The sequence below is a fragment of the Oryctolagus cuniculus genome, chromosome 6 (genome assembly GCF_964237555.1).
Source record: "Oryctolagus cuniculus chromosome 6, mOryCun1.1, whole genome shotgun sequence".
Lineage (NCBI taxonomy): Eukaryota > Metazoa > Chordata > Mammalia > Lagomorpha > Leporidae > Oryctolagus > Oryctolagus cuniculus.
Genome location: NC_091437.1, coordinates 122,108,030 through 122,132,636, shown reverse-complemented (window position 1 = coordinate 122,132,636; position 24,607 = coordinate 122,108,030). Strand labels below are relative to the sequence as shown.

General features: G+C 43.1%; 1 protein-coding gene across 2 annotated transcripts in view; it reads right to left on the bottom strand.

Annotated features, from left to right (window-relative positions):
- Nucleotides 1–24,607, bottom strand: part of SDC2 (syndecan 2) — a 118,448-nt gene that overhangs the window by 39,789 nt on the left and 54,052 nt on the right. Inside the window, exon 1 of one of the 2 annotated variants that reach the window (XM_051843926.2) lies at nt 18,324–18,379. The exons of the other annotated variant lie outside the window; for it this stretch is intronic. The gene's annotated coding sequence lies outside the window, so the exon portion shown is untranslated. Of the gene's footprint in view, nt 1–18,323; nt 18,380–24,607 lie in introns of those variants that run through there. 2 annotated transcript variants of the gene reach the window in all.

Below are 24,607 nucleotides of genomic sequence, written 5' to 3'. Positions count from 1 at the left end.
ATTTTAGCATTCACATTTAAAAAAAGAAAGTGAAATGATTTTAGTTTTTTAAAATTCTGATAAAATATACATAACATAAAATGTATTACTTTAACCAGTTTTAAGTGTCCAGTTCAGTGACATTAAGTATATTCACACTGCTGTGCAGCCATCACCACCATCTCCATAATGTTTTCTTTATCCCAAACTCAAAGTCTGCATCCATTTAATAAACCCTGCCTCCCTTCTTTCCTCCAGACTCTGGTAACTACAATTCTACAAGCCTAACTCTTTCAGGAACTTCACACAATATTTGCCCTTTGGATCTTGCTTTTTTCATTTAGTACTCATTTTACTAGATTCTACTTAACCCAGTATATTTTAATTATATATAATATATTATATAACAGGTTATATTATATAAATATTATATATTTATTATATATAAAAACCCATTCTAAAATGTAATCAATGTAACAAATTATTGATGAGGTCTCTTTATTTTTACACTCAGTCTCCAAATTCTAGTGTGTATTTTACTCCGACAGCCTTCTTCAATCTGGACTGGCCATATTTCACTCATGTATCATTGGACACATGTAGCTAGTAGTTTTCATAGTGGACATGGGTCTGTTACAGTACTTTGTTTTAGCTTTTTAATTTGTCTTTCTCCTCTATACAAAATTATTTTTTTAAAGATTTATTTTATTTCTTTGAAAGACAGAATTATAGAGAGAGGTAGAGACAGATAGAGAGGTCTTCCATCCACTGGTTCACTCCCCAAATGGCCGCAACAGCCGGAGCTGCGCCAATCCGAAGCCAGGAGCCAGGAGCTTCTTCTGGTCTCCCACGTGGATTCAGGGGCCCAAGGACTTGGACCATCTTCTACTGATCTCTCAGGCCATAGCAGAGAGCTGGATCAGAAGAGGAGCAGCCAGGACTCGAACTGGTGCCCATATGGGATGCCAGCACTGAAGGCCAGAGCTTTAACCTGCTGTGCCACAGTGCCGACCCCATAAAGATTCGTTTATTTATTTGAAAGTCAGAGTTACAGAGAGAAAGGGAGAGAGACAGAGATTTTCTACCTTCCTGTTCACTCCTCAGATGGCTTCAATAGCTGGAGCTGGGCCAGGCCGAAGTCAGGGTCCAGGTCTCCTACATGGGTGGCAGGGACCCAGGCACTTGGGCCATCTTCTGCCGTTTTCCCAGGCCATGAGCAGAGAGCTGAATTGGAAGTAGAGCAGGAAGGACTTGAACTGGTGGCCATATGCAATGCTGGCGTTGCAGGCAGCAGATTTACCTGCTGTGCCACAATGCTGGCCCAAACAATTTTTTAAAACTGATGTTTTTGGAAGTGGAAAGATCTTTCTCCCAATACCACTGTGATTCTGTCTTATCTGGAACGGGAAACACCACTAGAGCCTAGTAGTAATCTAAGCAGCAAGGTGGAATACTAGTTAAAAACCTGGCATCAGACCAGCCTGACTTGGGCACCTGCCAGCTGTCGGACCTTTCTGAGCCTCAGTTTTCTCATCTAGAAAATGGGGATGAGAGCTACTAGTGCCTACCTCTTAAGACTGCAAAGAGCATTGAAGCCATTAATATTGTAAAGTGCTTTGAACAGGGTCTGAATTTTGTAAGTGTCCCATGTGTTTGCTGGATCAATCAATCACAGTAACATGTTTTATTGTTGCCATTTCAGGGATGACTTTGTATTGATTGAGGTCACTCTCCCCTTCCTACAACCCATCAACACAGCTGAGTCACAAATCCCATCCCAAGGAACACATACAGGGTCCCTGTCAGCACTACTGACAACCCCCACTGCTCCAGAAGCCACCTCTGAACTCCCCAGCAGGGTGCGCTAGAGGCAGGGAGCAAAGTAGATAAACTCTAAGAACACACTCAACTTCCGTAAGGTGGAGTAATTACAGTACTTGCTTTATGGGCTGTTGAAAAATTAAATGCGTTAATATGAGCAAAACACTTTTTATACTGCCAAACACTTAGTAAGTTCTCAACACATATCATTTTGTATTATTATGAGGCCCCTCTACAACTGGACTCCAACTTTACAGCTTCATTTTAATTCACTTAGCAAATATTTAAGTATTGCTGATGTCCTAGGTAAACTGTGTCTACATGGCTTTTCCTCTCACAGGAGTTTACAGGCAGGTGGGAGAGACAGGTAAGAGCCAGTTAGGATGCCTGAGGTAGATGCTCTATTAAGAGTGGTACACCACATTCAAGGATCCCACAGCAAGGGAGCCTATTCCAGCCCTGGGATGGGGGCTAGGGAAGGCAAGGCAAGGAGCAACAGGTATTCAGGCTGAGAGTATAAGGAGAAGAGAGGGGATGGAGCAAGAAAGACCAGTGTACCATTGGTGTCCAGGAACCAGCCAAAGAAACTCAACACTTGCCTGACTCCCAATGACTTTTCGTTACCCTTCATGCCTCTTGTATCACACTCTGACTATGGCTGTCAGCCTACTTCAGATAGACGGGCCCCCATTTACCTATTTCCTCTACCATGGGATAATAAATGTTTTTTGAATGAATTCCCTTTCTCCATAGTTTCCTTTAGCAGTAAAGACCCATATTCCCAAATGGTGGCCTGAGCTATGGTCCTAGACCAGGGCTGCAGTAATCAGCTCTTGGCTTCAGCAAACTCACATTCAATTTATGGCACAATGTGATCAGTTCACATTCTACAACTTGCAGATACAAGAAAGGATGGCTCAATGTCTGTCTCGGTGGTATTTATTTCTGACTACGAACCAAGAACTCCAAGCCAGATTTCCACCTCCAGGTTTTGCCGTCAGCAAGTTATTGCACCTCTTTCTCCCCCATGCATCACCTCCCTAACCACCTTGCCTGTCTGACTAACATGGACAGAGCTACGGGATTTCATCACCAGGCCCTATTAGGGCCATTTAAGCAACTAGACAGTTGTTTAGCATCTCTGTTTAGGTTCTGCTTCAAAGGCACATTATGAAAACCAAATTCATTCAAGTTGCTTCCCCTTTTTGTTTAACCCAACTTACAGGGCTGGCCAACAATTTCATTCATTATGGTTCACATTTCATTTGCCACCCCCAAGACATATTCTTTCACCACCAGACATGCCAAGGGTAATTAACAACTTCTGAGGAAGAGAAGAAAGCCCCGTAGGCTTTGCTGGAGACACAAGTTTTACCTGGCTCAGAACTCCTATAACTCTGTAACACAAAACAAAGAAAATTGAGGCAATTCTTCACGTTTATTGATGCTAAAACACAAGAACAAGCCTAACTGCCATTCACTAGGTAAACAGCTGGTAATTATGCCCCATGTGGAAACAGTCCAGAAAAATATGGACCTTATGCGTACAGCAGACCTGAGTTCAAATGACAGCAACATTTTATAGACGTTTTCTCTTCTAAAAAGTGAGAATACTACTGCTACCTTGTATGGCGGTTATAAACGCCGCCCACACGTGAAGTGTCTAAGTATGCCTGGCACTTAACAGGTTGTCTTAGTCAATTTTCTGTTGTGATAACAAAATACTTGAGAACAGATAATATATAAAATATAAAGCTTATTTGGCTGTGAGTTTGGGAGGCCAAGAATTCCAAGAGCATGGCGCCAGCATCTGCTTGGCATCTGGGGGCGGGGGGGGGGGGGGCTTGCTCTATTGTCACACGGCAGAGGGCCCTGTATGATGACAAAGCAACCATGCTAGTGAAGAGCTCTCTTCTCCTTAGAAAGTCCCTCATGCCCTCATCAATTCCTGATTGCCTTCCAAAGGCCTCCCTTCAAATAGCATCAGTGATAAGAATTTGTGGCTTACGTTTCCAACACATGAACTTTGGGGGGACACATTCAGACCACAACACAAGATGTTATTTCCATTCTACTTCTCAGAATATTTGTGGGTAATGAGGCCTTTATGTTAAAAATAAATGTAGGGAAATACAGCTATGAAAACGAAATTACTGTTGTGAATTCTTATTCAGATTAAAGACAGCAGAATATGCCTATATTTATGACTTTTACAGTAAAATGCCATTTTCTTTTCAACTGAAATTAAGAAATGAAAATTCTTCCTTATCCTTCGGCTATAGAATTTTTGAACTAGGTTTTGATTGCTTTTAATAGAAACTGTTATAACCATGGGAGCTTACTAAAGCAGCATCACAGGTAAACTCCAGGAAACAAACATATGCTTGAACATACATACACAAACATAAACATACCCCTTCCTCACTATCAATGCTTAAAATGGGATTAAAGTATGAAAATAGGGTCCATGTTTCTTAAATACCAAGGTGAGGACTATTTTTAAAAAGAAGGGGGGAAAAAGACCACCCATCTCAGAAAGAAACTAAGAAAAATCAGCAAAAAAATTTTTTTTGGTATGGGGTACATGCTTACTAATTTTATTTAATATAAAACTACTAAGAGCTTCTTTAGGGGCTGGGGTGTGATGCAACAAGTAAGCTGCCACTTGCGATGCTGCCCTCATATTGCAGCAGCAGTTTGAGTCCTAGCTGTTCCACTTCAGAGCTAGCTTCCTGCAAGTGTGCCTGGGAAAGCAGCAGACAATGGCCCATGTGTTTGGCCCCTGCAACCCATATGCAGTTCTGGGATGGAGTTCTGGGCTCCTGGCTTTGGCCTGGCCCAGCTCCAGGCATTGCAGCCATTTGGGGAATGAATCAGCACATGAAAGATCTACTTGTCTCTGTCTCTAAGTGCCCCCATCTCATCATTCTGCCAATAATCAACACGCTCAATTAAAATCTGTTATGGTTCATATTTAATTTTTCCCAGATATGCAGGGAATAGAATGTTTGAAAACCCTTGCAGAATATTCTTTATCTCTAATGAGTTAGCTGCAGTGCTTGCCTCCAGAGTTATAATACCATTAATGGTTTTATAACTCCATAACATTAGGATGAATTAAATGTTCTTAAGTAATCAAGAAATATTTAAAGGCCATGAGAGAGTTCAAGTGTTCAAACTCATGAATTTACCAAAGCCAATTCCAATATCCTTACATGAAATACATTTTTAAATTAAAACTCCACATTTCTTTAAGAAAAGCATTAAAGTAAGTCAACATCTGTAAGAATCATGATAAATCACCAGACACGGCAGTTTCCTGCTCCCCATGTCTGGCGTGCCTTCACAGCATTCCAGCTAACACTGCCTGTGCTCGGGCAGCCGGCATTAGTGATCATACTTTACAGATGGGAAGAGCATGGCAGGTCTCAGCCCTGTTCCAAATCAGGCAGCTAACAAATGACACAGGGGCAGGCAAACACGAAGAGGCAAGCCCAGGTCCACCGGGTGGCATGGCCACTGTATCTGTCACTCACAGCTTAAATTTCCGAGGGCCTAATGGGCCAAGCGATGTCAACCGGCTGCAGAACTCTAATTCCGCAACTCCCTGGCCATGGATCACTCCACCGCCCGTCCCAGCACTGTGCCCCTTCCACCACAGCGGGAAACACCATTCTACCTGAATTGTACCCAGTTTCTTCGCTGCAGTAATCTGTGTGGCCTCTCCAATCAGACACTTCTGGGGCATGTGTAGGGAATGCAGTCTCTCTCAATCCAGATGCAGCCACAAAGGCCACATGCTCAACACTATGGCTACTGAACTTACAGCTACTGGGGTCCCCTCACGTCGTACTTCTCATCTTGTCCCTATTCTGGTACAGACCCCATATACATACAGTGTTAGGCTTTCTATGGTAAACAGTATTTATCCAAAGCCCCACCGAACTAGGACCTAAATTCATTTCTCCAGTGCCGATAAACAGTGCAGATTCTCTTCAGCACAAAGCTCTCAGACCCTTGAAAATCTCCTGAGGCCAGTGTGATTCAGCAGGACCTCACTTCATTCACCTATAAAATCAGAGTCTAGACTGGAAGATCTGCAATAAAACTTGCAACTCAGCAAATCGCTCTTAATCGAATTAATACTAAACAGACATCTTATTTCTAACTTCAGAATAAGAGCTTATACTACTCATGCTTATTCTTGTTTGAGGATAAGTATGGAACTAAACTACTCAACATGGTTCTGCTTTAAATGTACACTTTCAACATTGCAATTTTTCCTAACACTTACTTTTCTCCCCTCAATGTAAATTTTAGGGTTTTTTTAAAACTCATTTATATTCATTTGAAAGGCAGAGAGGGAGAGAGAGAATGAAAGAGAGAGATTTTCCCATCCAGTGGTTCTCTGCCCAGATGCCTGTAATAGCCAGGGCTGCGCCAGGCTGAAGCCAGGAGCCCAGAAGTTCATCCAGCTCTCCCACATGGGTGGCAGGGATCCAAGTACCTTGAGCCATCATCTTCTCTCTCCCAGGGTGCATAAACTTATCAGACAACAGTGTCAGAAGCAAAGCTGGGACTTGCACCCAGGCACTCCAAAAAACAGTAGTTCAACTATACTGTGCCATAACACCCAGCCCTCAATTTAAAATTTTAAAAGAATAAATGCAGCAAGGCAGAAAAGGACAGCCAATTGCTAACTTACCAAAAATTATGAAGCAGAATGAAGAATGTACTAAAATGCAACAGCAGCCAATCAAGTTAATTTTCTCAATGACTACCAGGTTCAAGTCTCAGAACAGTGGGCAGGGTGGTTCCCCAAATCCCTGGCAGGACGACTTCATCATCAACCCTTCTAAGATGCAGCACAGAAACACATCTGGAATCTCAAGGCATTTCTCTGGAAAGTTTCATTCTAGGTCAGATATCAAAAATGCAGTAGAGTCTAAGGGAATCATCCCAGGTCCATTTACCAATCAGAAAGCACTTCGTACTTTCACTTTAGAACCCTTCATAAGAGATGTTCCATTAAATTAGAGTTCCTACCTCTGCAGGGCTACAACCCTGTGCCAGCGACACACACAGCTCCGTGCTCAAGGGGCTTTGTACAGAATGCAACCACAATGAGAAGTGAAAAATCTAGTAGGTGCTGATTACCTTCTAAAAGAGTTCCAAATGCCCTACTCAAATCACATGCCCCCTTAGAAATCCCAGATCTTGCAAAACTAAAAGTACCAAAGTGCCTCTAACAGGCTATGGCCCTAGGCAGAATTCATGTGCTGGTGGCCCCAGCAACTTCCTACCCCTCTCCCTCCTTCCTACCACCGATGGTAGAAGTGGCTGGCACATTTTGAACAAGGCAAGGAAATAACCCCTACATTGAAGGCAAGGAAATAACCCCTACATTGAATAATAAGACTAAAATATAAAACCTCCTCACCAACACAGCTGGGAACATCTGCATCATTAGAAGGGTTCAATTACCAAGTCACCAAGCTACAAGACTACGCCTGGGCCTGGTAACAGGCAGAACAACTGAGATGCTGGCAGAGCTTGGCTAAACCACCTTGACAACACAGGCCTGTAGCTTGGTAATTAGCAGTTGAGTGGCCACAGGGCCTATTGGTCTGTAATGACAGAGTGTAGCTACCAGTAGCTCACAGCTAAATATAGCAAGTGTCCTCATCTAACTTAGACAGGAAGTAGAAGTAGAACCCTCAATTCAATTGTGCTTTTATGGACATGGGCCTGTCAGCTGGAACAGAAGAGGAGCTCAAAATGTATTTAAATCCAAACCACAATTTTAGCCCTGCTGTACAAAAAACCCAAGGCACAGATCTGAATAACTTAAGGCCTCCTTATGAATTACATGTGTCTCTTAACCAAAAATGGCTTAAATATGGGCTTAACGCTGCCACACCAGCTTTCAAAATTGCTTAGGAGAGGTTCTCAAGGTGGGGTCCCTGGACGAGTGCATCAGCACCACTTGGACACCTGTTAGGACTGTAAATTCTCAGGCCCCATCCAGACCTCCTGAATCCAAAGCTCTGGGGCCTGGGCCCAGAGATCTATATTGTAACAAGCCCTGTAGGTGAGTCTGGGGAATACTTAAGTTTGAGGACCAGTGGCTTAGAAGTCTGAGAACAAAGACATGAAAGTGAAAAATTGCAAAATATTTATAGGAAATGGTGAGATGAGAAGAGCACTCAGCTTAGGTAACAAAGAACCTGAGAGAAGATACTAAAAACAAGAATGAAAGTTAGGTAAAGGCCTGGAAAATTAAGATACTGAGTGCAGGCTAGGCAAGCTCTGATTCTAATAGGAAACTGGGAGCTCTTGAAAACTCTGGGCGAGATCATTAGAATGATGGGTTAGGAAAAGCTAGGAAGACTGGGTGGAGAGTTGACCCAGTGTATGTGATAGATACGGCAAGGGAGAGACTGCATAAAGTTGCTGAATGGGAACCGTCAACAAGAGACATCAATCTTGGCAACAGAGACATCTTGCTGACACCATTTATAGAAATATCAGAGGCAAAGCTAAATATAAGAGAAACCCAGGAGAGCCTTCTGTTGGTGTCTGGGTAATAACAGGGTTACATCCATCCGGTGGGGGGAACAAGAGAACAAAAAATGGGGAGAAAAAGAATATACAGTCAGATAAACAGATTAGAGGTGATGTGTGTGTGTGTGTGTGTGTGTGTGTTTGTGAAAATGATAGTCTGACATCACCAAATAAATCAAGTGATATTGCCAAGGAAGAGGTCTAAAGAGGAAGAAAAAAAGAGTAGAACTCTACTGTGAACACGTCCCCTCTGCCACACAGGAGAGCCAGCCAAGTCCCCAAATGGGAAAGCAGAGATTTAGGGCAGCCTGGAGACAGGAGAGAGAAATGCAATCATTTTTGCACAAAAGCTCTGCTTGAAAACAATCCTAATTTTATTTTAGGTTTCACTGCAATGAGGAACTGAAAGTGAGGATTAGCAATTATAATTGTTTCAATGGGGTTCCTGGCTCTGGTAGTTACACCACGTTTTGCTCTAATTATCTTATCCATTAGAATGAGAGTGTTGGGAATGAGGAGCCTGCAGAGGAGGAGAAAATGAGAAAAGGACTCACTGCTATTCCTCTAATTCAGAGCTCATCACGTTCACTCTGCTGATAGTGCGTCTCTTCCTCATAAACTCCCGTACCTTCCCAGATGAGTGTCCAGGTGAGTGCCCTGCACACCTGCTCCCTGCAATCCTGACTCCCCGACTGACCACAGCCTTCAGACACCCTGCCAAAGGCAGGCGAGGGAGGCCGCTCCAGTGAAAGATGCCATCCCTTTTCATCTTTAAGTCACTAAAAGGTTGTGCACCAGAAATAGACCTGCATAAATATAGTCAATTGGTCTTTGACAAAGAAGCAAAGTCAATAAAATGGAGAAAGGATGGACATCAACAAACAGCACTGGAACACATGGACATACACGCAAAAAGACAAAAAAAAAAAAAAAAGAATCTAGACCACGTTTTATATCCTTCAAAAAAAATTAACTCGAAATGGATCATAGACCTCCACATAAAAGGTAAAGCCATAAAACTTAGAAAATTAACATGCAGGAAAATCTAAATGACCTTGGGTATGGCAATGAATGATTTTTAAGATATGAGTGCAACAACAAATGCATGAAAGAAATAACTGATAAGCTAGACTTCATTAAAATGAAAAACTTCTACTCTGCAAAATACACTGTCAAGAAAATGAGAAGACAAGCCACAAACAGGGAGGAAATATTTGCAAAAGATGGATATCTGATAAAAGACTGTTACCCAGCCAGTCACTCTGTACAACAGTATTATTGAGCTCTCAACTCATTTTTTTCTCCCTTTCCCAATCTCAGCTGATTCCTTGGACCACTGGGACTCAAATAATAATTAAGAGCTATAACTGGGAAAGCAGATTTGGTAAGGAGGGATGTGACTGTCTGAGCATGGTTTGTCCTTCACCAAAACTGGGGTTGCAGCTTAATCCCTCAATGCAGGCAGTGCTGGGTGGTGGGGCCTTTAAGAAGCATTTAGGTCACAGGGCCCCCAGGAACAGATTCATGCTTTTCTCCAGGACATGGGTTGGCTGTCATGGGAGCCCAGCCCCCTTTCCTCTCTTCTGCACCAGGCTCACCCTCCTGTTTTCCTAGCAAGCACAGAGCAGCATGAAGTCCCCTCATCAGGAGCTGAGCAAATGCAGCCACCTGGTCTTTGGACTTGCAGGCTGAAAAACAGGAAACTAAATAAATGTCTTCTCTTTATAAATCACCCGATCTCTAGGTCAGTCACAGAAAAGGGACTAATATTGCTCTTCAGACACGGTTAAGAACATGTTTGCTAACTGTATTGAGGGATGCCACCATTTAACAACTATGAAATAAACAACAGTGGTGTCAAGTGGCCTGTGAGTTAACAGCTGCCTGGAGACTAAGCTCCCACAAGGCTGCTCCACACACCCCGAACAGTAAGGCTGCCGTGAAGTCCCACATCCCCTAGGACCTTTGGGAGTCCAATGCTGTTAACAGGAGGGGTCTAACATGTGCAGATCCAAGTTGCCCCAGTTGACAGCTCTGTCTTTCAGGGGTGCCAGTCCTCCAGTCTGCTCCAGGTAAGACGTGTATGCGACTTCATATCCAGAAGCAAATCTCCCTTGCGTGGGCAAGCACACACTGGACACACTCTCGCATGGACAACGGAACATTTGAAAATGGGAAGGTAAACAGACCTGCCTGAGGCTCACCGGCTGTGCTTTGCTGGCAACAGGTGGGGCTGTTTGGCCCAGCTTGGAGGAGCTGTTTTCTCTCTCTGTCTAGATGCAGCTGGGAGGACTGTATGGATAGATTTACAGGGCCCATGAACCTCCTGATTTTTTTTCTTTTGTAAAATCAAGTTATGTCCACAGTTTTCCTCAGATTCTAAAGGGATTCATGATCCCAGAATAGCTTATGTACTACTACACTAAGTCCTACAGGGAAATCCAGAATAACTCTTTCATCTTAAGTCAAGCCATAAAAATCACATAAATAATAAAACTATGGCCTTAAAAACATAAATTGTTCTTTCCTAACCAGACATTTATTATGCATTTTATGTTTCACCAACTGTTTGGAAGGATTAATATGGGACCATTTAATAAAATGATTCCGTTGCATACTTCCTGTAGAATAATTAACTCACACAGTATTTAACAAAACACTGCCACATAACTATCCTTTAATCTTCACAACAGGCTGTGAAGTAGATATAACAAGGGTACTTCAAACAATTTGTGGGAAAACAGATTTAAAAGATAAGTTTGTTCTGGTGTAAACAATTTTTGAAATCCATACATAGGACAGATCTTCAAAAAGTTCATGAAAATGGATATTATGAAAACAAATTACATATGGATTTCAAAATCTTTGCACCAAATTCTTTTATTTCTACTCTTATGCATGTTTTATAGAGACAAACTTTTCAAAGTTCAGAAATTTTCCCAAGATCCTAATACCCGTAAGCTGGTCTTCTGATGCCCAAATCCATGGCAACGTTCTGTAAAACACAGCTTAGAAAGATACTAACTGGACCACAGAGACAGAAATAAGACTAACGGTTGCCTGGGGCTGAGGGAGGCAGGTGCAGAGGTGAGAGGGCAGCTGAGAACTACAGGCTGGGAGGAGAGGTGACTGCTAACGGAGGTCTTCTAGGAAGGTACTGCAAAGCTCCACAATTAGATCGTGGGGATGGTTTCACGACCCTGAATATACTAAGAAGCAATGAACTGTAACACATAAATAAAGGATAGCACAGAGTATGAATTACATCACAATAAAACTATTTTAAAAATCAATTGAAAATTTAGGGAAAAATGAATTTAACATTTTCTTATCTGTAGGAACACCAGCTTAAAAATGAACACTGTCCAGCTTCCTCTTCTGAGTGTTGACAATCCATTTCACATCAGGATGTCCAGGAGTAACTGGGAGAGGACAATGGGCTGACGGCTGCTGGTAGATTTCCACTCGGTTAGAATTCTGCAGAGGAACTCCTCAGCCTCACCTGCCTCCCTTTCTGCACAACGGGGACTATAATACACATTTCCCCTCTATGATTCCCAAGGGCAGAAAACTCAAGACAAAATCTAATACTTGGAAAAGTTTAATGACTAAATCATTACTGGTCATCCCCTTTAGGCTAAATAGGTAGGCACAAAAATCCTGTTGGGGGCAACACCTGGTATACAGATACATAAACATCAAGTTCTACCAAGGGGATGTGGAGTACTCAGGAACTTGACAAAGCAAGCATTCTCCATGCCACAGTTTCCTCTCTTCTTCAGAAATCTTCACTGGCTCCCCAGGACCTGTTTTATGAAATCTCAACTCTCCTGCCTGACCCACAGCCCCACCTCATCGTCCATCTTGGACCAGCAGCAAAAGGTGGGTCCACTCCTCACCGTGCCACGCTCAGCCCCAGCTCCAAGTCAGTACAGGTCCTACAGAAGCCCTGCCCATCTCCCCATAACTGTCAAAATCCTAACTCTTTGAAGCCACACTTTAAGTTTCACCTCCTCCCTGGTTGTTCGGCCCTGAATCTCCAGGGTCCCCATCCTCCACACATCCCAGGTGGCCTCTGTGCCAAATCTGGCAACCTTGTCTCCACCATGACTCCCCGGGGATATCTCAGTAGTAAGCACTCAGCCCAGAGTTAAGCATGAAGGAGGTGACTGAGTAAATTTTCTCCCCAGTTGAAGTGAGTCCTGCAAAAACAAGCAGTTCCTGCACTAACAATCCATGAAACAATCAGAAAATTATCTAGATAAGGTCTGATTTAGGAGATTTTCATTCGGCCGCTTTACTGAACACATCACTTAGTTTACTATTCCACACTCACAATGAAAAGAACTGGTTCTTCTAAGCTGGGGTTTATTAAAATGCTTCAGAAATGGATATTGACTTACATGGGCTTATTCCATGTAAAAGTTACATTCAGTCATCAGCATGTCTGAGCATTGACTAAGGTATCAGGAACCCTACGCCAATCTCTGTAAAACACAGAAATACTCCATTGTTACACTTACCTTGAAAAGCTTTCCCCCACACAAGTCAAAGGCATAATTGAAGACAACAACCACACTCTCACCTACACAGACAACGCACTTATCAAGGAAGGCCTGTCAGGTGCATGCCACAAAACACCAGGAGCCACCTCCCTTGCTTATGCATCATTCTTGGCTACCCAAATTTGAGACAAAATCACAAATTCCCTTCTCCTCGTCCAAAAACCAGGGCAAATCTAGCTCCTTGCTCCCTCACTCCCATCTCCACCCACCAGAGAGGCAGCATGCCTGAGAGCTAGTGAGCCGCATCAAAATGACACACAGCCCTACCCCACACTTAGAATCTTCTCAACCGCCAGGAACAGAATGGATCCTCCTCTCATTCGGGTTTCATGCAATTAGAACTGCTCTAACTACTCATGTGTACCAATTATGGGCTTGGCTTGCAAAGAACACTGAATGTAGATGTGGGTTTGGCACAGCCTAACATCTATCTTCGGGATCAACTGAATGGATGTGTGCTCTTTCTGAACTTTTATATCGTCCTTAAAAAAAAAAAAAAAATAAATCCTCCAGCCAGAGTTCTAGGCCCTTCCTACCTCACAGCAGAGCTATTGTGCTCCTGGGTTTAGGACAAGTCATCAAAGAGAATAGAAATAAATAAGTAAAAATAATGAACAAAAATATTGTTCAGCAAGAAATAGCACCATGTGAGGTTGGCATTATGGTGCAGCAAGTTAAGCAGTCATCTGTGACACTGGCATGCCATGTGAGTGCTGGTTCGAGCCCTGGTTACTCCATTTCTGACCCAGCTCCCTGCTAATGTGCCTGGGAAGGCAGTGAGAGGGCCTGGACCCCTGCCACACATTTGGGAAACCTGGCTTCAGCCTGGCCTACCCCTGGCCATTGTAGTCACTTAGGGAGTGAACCAGAGGATGGAAGGTCAATCTCTCTCTCTCTCTGCCTTTCAAATAAATAAATCTTAATAAAAAAGAAATTTTAAAAAATAAATGGCACTATTCTCATTTGAAGACACCAACTGACCAGAAATGTGACAAAATATTTAACTGATAGAATCCCAAAAGTTAAGTGTGGGGTAGGGATGAAATGCCAGAGGAAGAGTAATTTCCCAAGTTTATTTCTTTGTCTTTTCAACATAATACAACCTCTCACTGAACCTATTTCAAAGCATTTGTGGAGAAATGGTATTAAAAGATTATTTTGGTACCAAAAATTCTTGAAATCCATGCATTTTCCACCAACTCTTTGAATTACCCTCATATGTAGTTAACTTCTCAAACTATCAGCCCAAAAGAAGGAGAATGTAAGTTGGGAAATATGAAATAACATTATAAAAATAATCCAAATTAATAATCATAATCATAAATTTCCAGTCAAATTTAACTTTCAAGTATGTCATCTAATGACATTGAAGTACGTGTATATGTGCAATATTGTGAGAATTCACTCTACCTATATTTTAGCAATCAAGCTTAAGAAGAAGTGAAAGGTATAACTTTCAGTAAGTTTAACAATTTATTATAGCTCAGGCTGGAAACAGCCTATTCTTAGACTAGGAGAAAATTTTCACTATCTTAAACTTCCCCTGCAGCAGGCAAAGAAGTTAAATACATGGATTTGTACATGTGCCTCAACTTGCAGGTTCAATAAAGGGAGCCTGAAAAATGAACAAAGGAGAAACACTGATGCTATGACATTTGAAGAATAAGTTTTATCTGAAGCTACCGAGAAATAGTCCCATTTCCTGAAAACTTTCAACACCATGAAGTAGCCCACATGCAGGGAACATTTTAAAATCCAGCCTGATCTATTCAATTCTGCCAGTGATCTACGGTCTGCATTTAAATGCCTGTGTAGCTCCCTCACTGAGCCATGTATCACCTGCACACTTGTACCTGGTGGCTTCCAGGGGCTACCTGCTCCTGCCTTGTATACAGGAACAAATCCTAAGACACAGAGATAAAGAAGGCAACAGAGCAAAAGCACTCCATGCCCTGCCTTGCACTCAAGGATCATTCATTGGAGTTGGGACAGAAAAAAAAAAAAAACAAAAAGATTCATAATTTGTCCAAATCTAGCCAAGTGGTGTGCTGCGGCCGGCGCACCGCGCTGATCTGAAGGCAGGAGCCAGGTGCTTCTCCTGGTCTCCCATGGGGTGCAGGGCCCAACCACCTGGGCCATCCTCCACTGCACTCCCGGGCCACAGCAGGGAACTGGCCTGGAAGAGGGGCAACCGGGACAGAATCCAGTGCCCCGACCGGGACTAGAACCCGGTGTGCTGGAGCCGCAGGTGGAGGATTAGCCTAGTGAGCCGCAGCGCCGGCCAATGGATGCTTCTTTGTAACACTCATTCCTTCATCCACCCCTCTGAATACAGGAACTCCTCTTAGGCACTGGTTTGCATGGTAGGAGCTGAGAATACAATGGGTGAAAAACTGGCCGAAGGCCCTATCCTTGCAGGGCCAGGTCTAATGCAGACAATCAAATTAAAATACAGGCAAAAAGGAACTCCCACAGAGAGGAAAGCATGTAATGGGGAGAGAGTATGTAATGGAGGGAGGGGAGGAAGCACCAAGAAGACTTTGACTTTGGCCTGCAATACCTGGGCCTGGAGTAGGGGAAGAAGGAATGAGGAGCAGGAAGAGAGAACGGTCTACTCTGAAAGAGGGGCTTAGGCAAAAGCACCTGGAGAGAGCAAGTGAGGCCCAGGGCCAAAGTGCCCAGCAGCCTGTGCTGCACAGGGCAGGTCAGGGAACAGGGGAGACAGCACAGAGAAGTAGGCGGCAGCCAGGCCTGTAGCCCGGGTGAAGGATTCCTTTTTAATAGAAAAACAAGGGAAAACAAAACCTAAGAGCTTCCCGTGGCACAGTAGAAAGGGGACTGGATCCCAGACCAGCCAACCTGAACTTGAGTCCAGGTGCCAGTCCAGCCACTGGAGGGTGCCAGGCACCCTTGTGGCGCATCTAGGCCCCAACAGTGTGTCCACTGAAGACAGCAGCACCTACCACGGAGCGCCGCCAGGTGGTCTGGGTGAGATAAAACAATGTGAGATTGCTTTGTCAGGATGAAGTTCAGCAAATTAACAGGATAAGAAGAATATGGATTCTTTGAAAGAAAATTGATTTTTGAAAAAATAAAAACTAAATGCTGGAACATAAACCATGATCTTCTTAAAGACCTACTTTTTTCCTTATAAAATAAAAAACAAATTAAGAGACATACGCCAAAAGATAATAGCTTTGAATGAATACCCTACTACTTGAGTGTCACTGAAGGGAATGGCATTCACAAAACTCAAGACTTCATTAAAATTCAGAAGTTAACTTACAGTATAAGTTTACAGATGGCAGCTGCTCAGATACTCACATATTTCAACATCCCAGAATCTTACATGCTAAGCAATCACCACTTTCATTTCCTTAGGAAAAAAATATCCCTGGCCTGAATCCAGAATTATATGCCATCAATCAATTAACTTATCACACAGACAGCCTAGAGCTAAACCAGACAGATTAAAAATCTTTGTATAAAATTAAACATAAATGAAGTACAAGTGGTTCTCATGGTTTGAGGCAATAATAAAGCAAAAGAAAAGAATAAGCCTTATGGTTGTTTAACATAGAAAAATGGCTACTGGTATGTGCACTTCTTGCTGCCAAAAACAAAACAAGAGCAAGGTAGTCTAAAACTAATGTTGGTATAAAATCAGCCTATTTTGTTAACTTCTCAATAAACTCATCTCTTCCTACAAAGAAGACACTAAAGCAATAAAATTAGCAAGAGTGATGACTCAGTAGGTTAAAAAAATTATAAAAATATTTAATTTTCTAAAACAAAGTATAACTTACTGGTCATGTATAATTACAATATGCTGTAGCTATTTTCAAAAGTTACCTTAAAATCAAATAAAATACTGAAATTCTATAAAAATGCATTCTCAAATATAACCTGTACAGATAAAATATACAGATCAACTATCAGAATGGATCGCCTTAAATGAGTATCTTCTGAAATCGCCACCAACACCACATACACTGGTTCTTAGGGGTTGAGTCTTCCTTTTAAAGTGATGCCCCATAAACAAGTCCAGCCAAATGTGTATTAGCAAAACTTTTGTTTTTTGCCTTTAAGTAATTTCTCTTTCCAAGTCAAAGGACATTTGGTAAAGTAAGGGTATTAGCTTCTTGCATAATTTTTAAAGTCTGACACTCACATTACATATAAAACACCAAACCTAAAACCACTTTCTTTTCATGGGCCTGGTTATAAAACAGCTATTCAGGAATTCCTGAAATACCTACAATTCTTTTTCATTCAATAACAGAAAACTCTTAGAAGCTTAATGAATTGGAGAAACATTACTCTCTAACAAGATGCTTCAAGACACCACAGGAATTTCAACATTCAGAATTTCCTTATGGGGTTCAGGGGAATACCAGTCTATGAAATATTAAGTAAAAATACTGGAAAGATTGTAAAGCATCCTTTCTAAACAACAGCTTAACCAAGAAACAAAAATGAGTCTTCAAAACAATATGAAATATAAAACTACATGAATTATGTGCCATTGACCAGCGCCAACAACCTAAAATCTCCTTTGTTCTCCTCAGTCTTGAATGCAAGGAAGGCAGCCTGTACAAGGGACTATTAAACAGTGTTGCTAAATGTAAAATGGAGGACTTCCCACTGCTGCCGAGTCAAATAAAGTCTACACAGGACACACACCAAATGTATATAACTGATCAATGGCTTAAAAAGGCAAAGTGTTAGGACAGGGATTGTGGCACTGCGGGTTAAGCGACTGCCTGTAATGCTGACAGCCCATTTGAGCACCAGTTTGAATCCCAGCTGCTCTGCTTCCAATTCGGCTCCCTACTAATGTGCCTAGGAAAGCAGTGGAGAATGGCTTAAGTACTTGGGCCCCTGCCACTCAGGCGGAGACCCAAATAGAGTTCCAGGCTCCTGATTTTGGCCTGGCCCAGCCCTGGCTGTTGTGGCCATTTGGGGAGTAAAAGAATGGAAGTTTTCTCTGTCTGTCTCTCTCTCTCTTTCCTCTCCCCACCCTCAAATCTGTAACTCTGCCTTTCAAATAAGTAAAATTAGTCTTTAAAAAATAAAAAGGCAAAGCATAAACTGACTTTATATGAAAAGACTGGGGCTGGGAATAGAATCCCTTTCCTTTAGAGGCTAGAAATAATTCAGCCAACTGCACGGAAACAACATAGCGCCATTTCCTTCTCTCTCAATTCGGAAACCCACATTTGCCAAGATCAATAACGTGGGATATAATTCAACAACTTTAATATATCAAACAGCAGAGGCAAAGAAGTTTCTCAGTGCCTCCGGACAGAATATAGTCCCAGGATGCAGCCCAGATAAAAACAGGTTATGGTTTTATATTAGATACCACAATCCATATTTCGTTCATAATTTTACCTGGAGACCGAGAATGTTAACTCAACATTTGGGTAAATCAGGGGTTTGGGCCCAGCCTAGTGAGAGAGGAACAACAACAAATCAGACACGAGTCATACACAAGCCAGTGGGACCCAGCTTCTACTGCGGGGCAATGCGTCTTGTGCTTCTACTCAAAGCTCCAGACGCTCAAGCCATCCAGGGAGCCTGAACCAGCCCCACTCCCCCACCCTCCCACCAAAAGTAAAGAGACTGATTGTGTTTCAGAAAAAGGAAAGAGGAATGGAAGAAAAGCTTAGAAGGAAGAGGGAGGTGTCTGAGAAAAATCTATCCAAGAAAAAGGAAATAGGAACAAGAGGCCTTGGCACTTAAGTTCCCAGGAGCAGAGTTCAGACGGCAAGTGGAGAAGTCCACAATGCCGAGGCCTGCCAATGGGCTGAGCTAGTGAGGTCTCTCTTGGTACAAGAGAGTGCTTCAAAAATTTCATGGAAAATGGAATTAAAAGATAATTTTTTTGATGCAAAAAGTTTTGAAATCTCTGCAGTTTTTCACAATATGCAATTTTCTTGAATTTTTTGAAGACTACTCATATACCTAGCTTTCAAAATGTTTTATACCAAAATAAATTATCTTTTAGTTCCACCTTCCACAAATTTTCAAAGTCCCCTTGTATCTCCTCCACAGATTCAGAAAACAATCTACCTGCTCTCATAAATGACCGAATGCAATCAACCTGAAAAAGCTATTGGAATCCAACATTAACCACCCTGAAATGACATAGCTCTTAGTGATAAGAGATAGGGGCAGAGCCTCGGAACTAGGAGGGTTATTCCTGGGTAAGTCAGACCTGAGCAAGTTACCAAACTGCTCTGTGTCTCTGGCTTCCTAGCCTGCAAGTGAGAGTCAGGAACAGTACAACTGCTTATGAGATTGTCCAGAAGACTCCCTGACAAAACACACAGAATGCTGACAGTAAGTGCTTGGCACATAGCAAGTCAGCGGTACATACCTGTGAGTTATTAGTCACTATTTACTGTGGAAGTGGACTGTTTTACACTGTGCTGTTAAAAAACAGTGAGTTTTGACTAGGAAAAGTGTCGACCATGGGCAAACTGAATCCCATAGTGTGGATGAGAAGTGGCTTTCTTGAGGCTTGCAAGAGAAATAGAATACAACTCACGGCAAGGAGGTGACAGGTATTTGGGCACCTACACCACCTGCCTAGGGGGGACGTGGACCAAAGAAATCCTCCCCCACAAATAACGGAGCTCGAACCAGGTGAAGCGCCCCAAGAAGAGCCACCTACCATTCTGGCAAACCCAACTGGAAGCAGGGACTTGTATGAACACGCTAACCACTGGAAGCGCAGGAGACAAGCCCCAAAGTCCCCTCCACAGTAGCTTGGGAGCTGTGGACACCTGCTGACCTTCTCAAGGCAGATGATCACAGAGACTGTGGGAAGGAATGAAGAGTTAATGATACTAAGCCTAGGAAAAAAAAAAAAAAGATAAGAACACCCATCAGCAGGAAGCAATTTGACTTGTGCTGATGGACCTACACACAAGAGGCTCCTGGGACTTTCTCTATTAATGAAGAGCAACCACAGAAGGGCACTGGGCTAGTGACAAACTATGTCCATTTACCTAAAAATCGCTGTAATATACATGGGCTATCTTACTCAAGTATTTCCCCAGGGTCCTAGGGGTCTGTGTGTTGAATCAGCTCAAGCCACCAGACATGGGATACATATATGCTGATGAACAAAAAGCTTGTTGGATAAGCACCTTTGAAACACTTGCTGCCTCCACAATGATAACAATACTGTTGACCGTTGGACTTTTGGGTGGAATTTGGCTACCTCTGGGAATGACCACTAGCACCTCATCAAGTGCTTAGATCATAATTCTTAATGCAAAATCCTCGAGAGAGATGGGACAACATCTGGTTTTCATTCTGATTTTATTTCTATATTTCACATTATAATTACGCACTTATCAGTATGAGATCTTTGGGCCGGCACTGTGGTGTAGCAGGTAAAGCTGCTGCCAGCAGTGCCGGCATTCCATATGGGCACTGGTTTGAGTCCCAGCTGCTCCACTTCTGATCCAGCTCTCTGCTCCCATAGTTGAGCTGAGTTTAAGGTTCAACACTCAAAGCCAATGACTTAGAAAGGGTATTCTAACTATTCTTCCAGGTAGAGGAAGAGTACGTACTTGTGTATCATTACATTACAACAGCTTCTAGGTTCGAATAAGAGACAGTTTTTATTTAAAATATGTTCATTAAATTTTTGAAAATCAACTTCAACAGAAAATATTGAGTTCCTAAACAAAGGCACTTGGAGGTATGCAAAAGTAGGAGAAGAGAAATTGATATGAAGACTTTCAAAACTCTATTTTCCCTGATAGGAGGGACCACGGGAACATAGCCTGCACAAGGTAAGCTGAACACATAAAAACAAAAGCCCAATTAATAAACATCCCCCAGATTCCTGGCTCCAGTTAGCCTACTAGGTGGAAGAACAACTGCTTCTATGTACCAGCTGGATTCTGCTCCTGTGGTACTTTTGTTGAGATCCAACTTTCCCCTTCTCCAACAGCTCAGAAGCCACTTACTTATTTTACAAAATGCTCAGTTCACAGCAGTCTGGACAGTTCTCAAAGACAAAGCCGGCAGCCCCACTTTCAGGGTTATCTGCTACATAGATAAGGTTTCTGTTACTCACCCTCCCAGGCTAGTAGGAGAGCCTCTAAGCCACCAGGCTGCTCAGGAGGCTGTAATTCAAGAGCAGAAAACGGGGGAGGAAATGTGAAGAACAAAAAAGAGGGGAAAAGTTTGGAAATATGCACAATTTTTAAAAAAGATTTATTTATTTGAAAGAGAGAGAGAGAGAGATCTCCATCCTTTGGTTCACTCACAATGGGAGGGGCTAGGCCAGCACACAGTCAGGAGCCTGGAGCTCCATCCAGGTCTCCCACCTGGGTGGCAGAGGTCCATGTACTTGGGTCATCCTCTGCTACCTTCCAGGCACATCAGCAAGGAGCTGGATCAGAAGCACAGCCGCCAGGAACTGAACCAGCGCTCCTATGGGATGCCAGCATCGCAGGCAGTGGCTTAAACTAGTGTGGCACATTGCCAGCCCCCCACCCACCCAATTTTTTAAATAGCACAATTATCTAACTTTTCCTGAGGTACTAGGTATCTCAATTTTAGTACAAAAATGTTCGATTAAACACTCGGTTTTTAGACTATATACTCAGACCACCCAATAAAACTGCTGCTGACAGACATTTGCTGTGGAAGAGATAAAAGGTACAGGGGCACATTTGAGCTCAATTTCCTGGAATACAGCAGTAAGAGGAAATTTTACACAGCATTATGCTGCCAAACCCCATTAAAGATGGCGTGTGCTACATGTGTACAAGATGTGCTAGGACACTCTCGCACACAGAATTAGGGTCAGTTATTATCTGTTTAATGCCATGGTCTTACTTACCACCAAAACTGACGTCAAGTCAGTGAAGTGCCCAGCCCTCAAGGCTGCCCATTCTTTATTTCACGTTTATTGCAAAGCAGCAACTCAGTATTAAAACTGGGATTTTAAGGCCGGCGCCACGGCTCACTAGGCTAATCCTCTACCTTGCGGCGCCGGCACACTGAGTTCTAGTCCCGGTCAGGGCGCCGGATTCTGTCCCGGTTGCCCCTCTTCCAGGCCAGCTCTCTGCTGTGGCCCGGGAGTGCAGTGGAGGATGGCCCAGGTGCTTGGGCCCTGCACCCCATGGGAGACCAGGAGAAGCACCTGGCTCCTGCCATCGGATCAGCGCGGTGCGCCGGCCGCAGCGCGCCGGCCGCGGTGGCCATTGGAGGGTGAACCAACGGCAAAGGAAGACCTTTCTCTGTCTCTCTCTCTCTCTCTGTCCACTCTGCCTGTCAAAAAACAAACAAACAAACAAACAAACAAACAAAAAACTGGGACTTTAAACACAAGGCTCAGCCTAGGAATTTCATTGGTCCATTGGTGGTCATAGCCTCTTCCAGTAGCTCCTCGCTTGTCCCTAAGATTTGTGCCCCTCAGGGAAAAAGAAGGCACTGCAGTGATGGGGTAAAATACGGGTTAAAAATGAGCTGAAAGGGTGGTGCCTTGCTCACTCTGGTCTGAAGATGGAAGAATCCCTCCCAGGATGAACCAGAGCAAGTTTCTGTAGCAAAAACACTTGCAATTCTTAGGACATTCTTTCTCCTTTAGTCTTCATGTTTGAGGACACACCTAGCAAACGGGAGATTTCTAAAAGTCCCTTATTGTTTGTCATTATTATTATTATTATTTTTGGAAGTAATAAACATCTACAAAAGCTCAAGAGGCTAAAAGTATTAAGCCAGGAACCATACCAAGTCAGCTCAGATGTTAAGACAAAGAAAGCATTCTTAATTTTTTTAAAGATTTATTTTTCTATTTGGAAGGCAGAGTTACAGAGAGGCAGAGACAGAGACAGAGAGAGGTCTTCCATCTGCTGGTTCACTTCCCAAATGGTGGCAATGGCCGGAGCTGGGCCCATCCAAAGCCAGGAGTCAGGAGCTTCTTCCGGGTATCCCACGTGGGTGCAGGGGCCCAAGAACTTGGGCCATCTTCTACGGCTTCCCCTCTAACCGGCGTCGATATGGGATGCAGACACTGCAGGCAGAGGCTTTACCTGCTACAACACAGGACTGGACCCAAGAAGACATTCTTTAAACCTAGACCTTGCATTTTTGTACAAGAGCCACCCGTGTACCCTCTGCAGATAGGTAAAAACTCACAGCACTCAAGTACAATCAGACATGGTTTATCACCATCTGTAACTCTTACGAAGAGTCCAGATCAGCTTTAAGATTTGAATATGTGATGAGGCAAATGAATACATGCCATGTAGGCCAGGCATACAGAGCCACCTACCAATTCCTGATGACTTCTTCTGTAAACAGCCCTGTGGTGAGCATTGGTGGGGAGGTGGTCCCCAAGTTTACGGGTGAACTTGAGTCATAATTAAGCCTTCTGGATCCATATTTACTGACTGTGATTCACATCGTAAGTGGAACTACGGAAGTCATTTATAGTGTAAGGTAATGAGCCAGATTTTTACATGTATCACCAAGGCCTGAGATGCAAGGAGACTTTTCAACAAGAGGCAAGCATCCCCACTGAAACACTGTCAACTCAAAACTTTTAAGACACAATCATAAATGAAAAATAACCTGCATCTTTTCCCTCCACTCAGATATGAGACCATTCAACTTGACACAAAAAGGTTTTGCAAATCAATAGGCCATTTGGAAATAGCCTGTTTTCATTCTAGCACCGTGGCTTTTTAAAAATTGTCACACCCAATATAGCAGCCTACAGGCTGCATGGAAAGTGCCAGTTCAGGACAGCTCTGCTCATTGTGATGGCTACCATCAGCACACAGAAATCACAGCAGGCTGCTCTGCTGTGTTCATTAATCAATATATGAAAATGCAAACAAAAGGCTTATTTAGCCCTTCTTCCCCAAAGCATTTTTAATTCCACAAAGGAATCAGAAGCCAGAGACTGCAACACGGTTAGAGGGAGCAGCACTCTGAGAAATCTTTAATGAAACACTTGAGAAAGCATTCACACATGGTTCTGTTTCACACACCAGCTTGTCCTTCAACTCCAAACCCAATAGTAATCCACCTCCTTGTGGTTAAGAGAGAACCATTCTTCCTATGTCAGCCGACACCACTGAAATTGCTCCACAAGGAACAGAAAAATCTATCACACTCTCTACAAGAAGCTTTCCCATCCTTTTCCCCACTTTATTACCAACAAGGGCACGGCCACTCACACAGGTACACACGAGTCTATAGGAGAGTCTGGGGCTCTTCTATGGCTCCATCCAACAGACTGAAGCCTTCTGTGTGTGTGTGTGTGTGTGTGTGTGTGTGTGTTGTCGTTTTCCACTCGTACAATTTCAGAGAAGGCCAGCCCACAAACAAGCCAGCTGAACCCTAAATCCCATTAGGGCTCCTTTGGGAATATAATCAACACTATAGACCCTCTCCCCCCTGAAAGCTCATGTCTACCCAAAATTGTACAGTTTCAGAAAGAAAGATCCATGGGCCCTCACGTCCATTCACAGGTCCCATGCCACACCCTCACCCTCCAAACCTGACTCTCTCTAGACCAATCTCTGATGGTAGGTAGCCCGGGTGTCTGAGTGGGAACTTTTAGAAAGGTTACTTTTCTAAAGAGTTGCAGAGGATTACAAGTGGGAGATATCTCAGCAGTTCACAGAAGGCTAAACTCT